Genomic DNA, 6,000 nt, shown 5'->3' on the forward strand with positions numbered 1-6,000 from the left:
CTTTGATCCAATCTTTGCTTTCTAAGCCTGAAATCACTAAACAAACATATCAAGGTACGGAATGGAATTAAAGAAAATTAAATTTAGCAAATTAAGGGCGTAAAATGCATGTTTTCACTCTTAATCACAATTTAGAAGAAATTCACAAAATCATGCTATTTCATTGAATAAATGTGAGAAAAGTTGATAAAATTCACTAAATTCAACACAAAATAAACCACAAAATTTTCCACACTTAAACCAAGCATGTCGTCATGCTAAACCAAGAAAGGTACAAGAAAGGGGTAAAAACATTTATTCAATGCAAATACTATCTACATGCAAACTATCTATATGCATATAACTATTCTAATTACTATATATTTATATATAAGCATATGTAGTCAAAGTAAACCAAATTTTCAAGAAAGCATGTATGCACAATCAAGGGCCAAAATAATCATAACAAAATCAAATTCACAATTAAATTGAGTTCTTCAAACGAATTTACAAACTTGCAAGATAAGCAATCATCACAGATGGAAATATGAAAATGAGCAATTGAACCCTCACCAGATGTGTATATGCACTCTAATTGCTCAAGTGTTTAGGGTTAATCCACTCAATTTCCTCCTAATCATGCTTTCTAAAATTTGTTCTTCATCTAACCAATCAACAAATATTTAATGTACATATGCAAATATCATGAGGATTTTTCAAGGTTATAATGGGGCTAAGGGTAAAGGTAAGGATATATGTATGGCCAAGTGAGCTTGCATTTGAATCTTTGGTTAACCTAACTTCTCACCTAATACATATACAACCTACATACTTCTAGTATCAAGCTTAGCTACCCAAAATTCCACTTTTACATACACACACACACACACACTCAAGTATCAAATTCAATTCAATCACATATGCATTGATTTTTTATTAAATTTCACATTGGGGTAATTTTATTCCCTTTTTATTATTTTTTTCTTTTTCTTTCCTCTTCTCTTTTTTTATATATAAGAAATATAATATATACAAAAGACATCAATGCGTATGATTTCCATACTATTACCTGAGTGTATACCCAAATTCCCAATATTTCTCAATAAACATAAAACACATTTTCATCAACCAAAGTTCTCATATTTTTTCCACACTTAGTTGACACACACACACTCACTATCTTAAACTAACCAAAGATTTAAATAGAACAATTAATTATTTTTCGCTTAAGGTTAGTGATGTGGTAATATAAAGAACAAAAGAGGATTAAAAGGTTAAAGTGGCAAACAAAAGTAAATAAAATGGTAGGCTATTTGGGATAAGTGAGCTATAATGAAATAATGGCCTCAATCACATAAATACATAGATATACACTAAATAATGGACATATAGAATAGAACAAATCAAAGATTGCAATCATAGAGAAGAAAATACACAAGAATCAAAATCATGCTTAAATGATATAACCATACAATTAGGCTAAAAAACTCACTGGTTGTGTGTTCTTAACTCAAAAATCATATTCCAAACTATATACATCATGCAAGTTTCAGTGAAAAAGTCTCAACTCAAATCAATTTGAATCTTAATACCCATTTCAGAGAAAGAAAGAATTTCTTGGAAATTTCATCAAATTGACCAACATTTATTCTTTATATATATAGTATGATATGATGTGATTGTGAAAAATAAAAAATCCTTAGTTCGTTTCCTACTTTCAACCAAATCAATTTCTTATGTATATCGGAATAAACTAAGTTTAATTATGCGCATTTTTTCAATCACAACTAATCAACTACACTAAACTATATATATCTTTATACTACCAACATAAAAAGATGCAAACTAATTAAAAATCTAAAATATATACAAACAAAAGTATAAAGTACGATAACTAGAAAATATTCAAAATAACTAATATGTACAAAAATTCAAAAGTATACTAAAAAAAAGATGCAAATATGGAAAGTAAAATAAAATAAAAGTGTCTAGAATGGAATGGTTCACCCAAAATAACTCTGCCGATGAAGGTGGCCTCCCCACACTTAAATATTAGCATAGTCCTCGATGCTCACCAAATCAAGTTGGGTGAGAGGGATCATCGCCATATTGTCCACTGTTTGTTGCGGGTGGCTGTGGCTCTGCCGGCTCCTCATGCTGGGTCACCTCCTCTTCCTGCTCCTCCTCCTTAGACTGGTCAGATAGAGTGTCAAGCTCAAAAGGAATATCAGTGCCGCTAGAAGTCACAATCTGTCTCAAGTGTGCATAACATCGCCTGTTGTGACGCTAGCTGCTCATAACATCGCTGGTTGTGACTCTCCATCTGATCCAGACACTCAAAGAGGCGCTACACTAGACGGTAGATCGACTGTGAAGTAGATGATGGTGGTGCTGGTATAGCTGGTGTTGAAGGGGCTGAAGGTGCTGCTGAAGGTCCTGCAGGTGCTGTTGAGGATGTGGCCGCCTCTGTAGGAGTAGTAGTAGGTTCTCTGTGACCTAGAGATCTGAACCACTTGCCGTGCGGAATAACCTTCTTGCGGTCAGCAACTGGTGGTCTCTCATCCTGAGGCTCCCAAGATATCTTAGCCTGGTTAGCCATCTGAGTGATCAAACATGGGAATGCCAAGGTGCCTTTGACATGTACTTGGGACATATATCTCCTGATGAGTCTTGGAAGGTACAGGTCATTTCCTTCCAAGACACACCTTATAAGAACCACCATGTCTGCTGGCACCTCCGACTCGTGAGTGCTTGGCATTAGGGCCGTCAAAATGGGCTAAACCCATCGGGCCAACCCGTTTACCCGTTTAAATGGGCGGGCTTTGCCTCTAAAATTCAGCCCGTTTAAATTTCGGGCTAAACGGGTTGAGCCCGATTAACCCGACAAAAATGACGGGTTAAACGGGCTAGCCCGCGGGCTAAACGGGTGGCCCGTTTAATTTTTTTTACTTTTTTTTTTTTAAAAAAAGTAGCACTTTTAGCTAATATTTCTCCCTATCCGACCCGAAAATCTAATCCATCAACTAAAATATATTATTTTTTAATAGTTTTTGACCTAAAAGTGGTATTTTTTGTCAAAATATTTTTCAAAAAATAAAATAAAATGATAAACGGGCTGGCCCGTTTAACCCATCGGGCTGACCATAAACGGTCTGGGTTAGAAAATTCTGGCCCGCGAATAAAGCGGGCTTAAACGGGCCAGCCCGTTTAACCTATGAGCTTAATGGGCTGGGCCTAAATGGGCCGGGCTAGCCCGTTTGACAGCCCTACTTGGCATGACGTAGTTGCTCAGTATCTGTTGCCATAACCTAGCCTCATCATTGAGATAATCAAATTTGATAACCCGTGGAGTTGGCTTCGACGTTCCGAATGCCCACAGAACGTCAGGATGAATAACTACAGTACGAAGGGCGGTATCCCAATCAAACTCCATCAATCTAATAGCCTCCTTAGCCCTATGAAAACCATCTATATCATCTATTTTCGGCCGGAAATAGAGGATCTCTTCTATTGCTTCCTCTGTGACTAGAATCTATTTTTTCCGAAGCTGAACCGCATCAAGGGTCATTGAAGAACGAAATTCTCGCGCGATCTAGAATTTCCACAAATAAATTTTCGTTGTAAGTATAGCTTCTAGACCGATAAGAATTCCTTTCTTACAAATGTTTTGGTTGTCACAAGTAACAAACCCCTTTGAAATTGATAACCGAAGTATTTAAACCTTGGGTCGTCTTCTCAAAGAATTGCAGGGAAGTATGAATTATTATTGGTTATGCAAAGGTATATTTTGGGGTTTTGAAAAAGGTTTGAACAAGAGAAATAAATTGCAGGAATTAATAAATCAATAACTATAGTGACAGCTTCCTCTACTTGTTCCAGTACGAAGTTATGCTCTATACTGTCCACTGGAGTTTCTAGTGTCTCCTTCATGCTACGTTCTTCATTAGATTCTCCACATGAAGTCATGGGAGTTCCTTGAGTGTCCAAACGTCTGAAAGATAATTGATTTATTGCTTGCTCCAGTTGATGAAGGGTTGCATGAAATTGATCTACTGATTCTTCAAAGCGAACCTGTGATTCTTGGCTTGATGGATATGGACATGGTGCATAGGGAAGTGGTGGTCCTTGGGAGTAATTGGATTGGCGTTGGGGTGGATAAAGATCATACAGTGGCAAATGGTGAAAAGAAGCATGTGAGTGTGGTAGTTCGAAGCTATGTTGAGAGGATGGTCCATAAGCACAGGGTGGGGCCTATTGGTAACTATAAGGGGGTCCACCATATCTATCAGTTTGGTATGCATTGTGGAATGGTCCTTGTCCATGATATCTTGGAAGGTGTTGTTGCCTAAAGGGTTGATTAGATCCTCTTGGCTCCATCCATCTTTGATTGCTTAGACCTTGATGCATATTCCTGTTATAGCTTCCATTCCTATCAACAAAATTAGAACCAAACTCAAAGCGAGAGGGGTGAGAACTCATAGTAGCTATTAGAAATAAGAAGGAAAAACAAAAACAAATAAACAAGTAAAAGAAAAATATCTACAATAACCAATAATAAGGCACACGTTTGCAATTCCCCGGAAACGGCGCCATTTTGAAGAACGAAACTCTCGCGTGATCTAGAATTTCCACAAACAAATTTCCATTGTTAGTATAGCTTCTAGACCGACAAGAATTCCTTTTTTACAAACGTTTTGGTTGTCACAAGTAACAAACCTCTTTGAAATTGATAACCGAAGTATTTAAACCTCGGGTCGTCTTCTCAAGGAATTGCAGGAAAGTATGAATTATTATTGGTTATGCAAAGGTATATTTTGGGGATTTGAAAAAGGTTTGAACAAGAGAAATAAATTGCAGGAATTAATAAATCAATAACTATAAATCTCTTGGCATGGTATGAAAATTGGAATTTCTATCCTAGTTATCCTTATCAGGTGTGCTGAGAATTGGGTTTTAATCCCACTTAATTATCCCTTTTTAAATAAAGAAAAGTCAAGTAGACTAATTAAATTGATCCTCGAGTTTCAGTCAACTTTTAGAGCGATCCAAATTAATTAGCAATTGCCAATTTCAACCACTGCTGAGTTTGATAACTCAAGTATTACCAATTAATTAACCGAAGCCAAAAGGGAAGATAAATCATAAACAGAGCAAAACAATCATGAGTCTGAAATACCTCAAATTATATTAATTAAGAAAATCCTAACATGAAATGTTCATAAGTCAATTGGGCAACACAAATCAGATACAAATAGAAGCATAAGAGTAAATAAAAGTAGAAGAGAAACATAAATTATTGAACCTGGTATGAAGAAACAATCCTAATGACTAAAAGAAATCCTAAATCCTTTAAGAGGAATCCTAATCCTAAATCCTAAGAGAGAGGAGAGAGCCTCTCTCTCTAAAAACTACATCCAAAACCTAAAATTGTGAATTATCATCGATATCTTGAGTCTCTGCATGTTCCCTGACTTTAATCTATGTTTCTGGGCCAAACTCTGGGTCAAAACGCGGCCCGAAACTGTCTCCAGCGTATTCTGAAATTTCTGTAGATCACGCAGGTCACGCGTACGCGTCATTCAGCGTTTTCCTTGCCTCGCTTGCGCGTCATGCACGCGCTCGCGTTGTTTGCGCGAACTCCAATCCACGCCTACGGTTCAAGCACGCGTACGCGTCACTATGATTTTGTCTAATTCACGCGCACGCGTCAGCCATGCGTGCGCGTCGCTGTCCGCTGGTTGTCTCCTTTATTTCTTGTGCTCCTTCCCTTTTTTGCAAGCTTCCTCTCTTATTTTCTAAGCCATTCCTGCCCTATGAAGCCTGAAACACTTAACACATATATCAAGGCATCGAATGGTAATAAGAGATGATTAAAATACACAAATTAAAGACTCTAGGAAGCAAGTTTTCAATCATAGAACAATTTGGAAAGGAATTGCAAATACATGCTAATCCTATGAATAAGTGAGTAAAGACTTGATAAAAACCACTCAATTAAACACAAGATAAACCATAAAATAG

This window comes from Arachis stenosperma, chromosome 4, assembly GCF_014773155.1.
Source record: "Arachis stenosperma cultivar V10309 chromosome 4, arast.V10309.gnm1.PFL2, whole genome shotgun sequence".
NCBI lineage: Eukaryota > Viridiplantae > Streptophyta > Magnoliopsida > Fabales > Fabaceae > Arachis > Arachis stenosperma.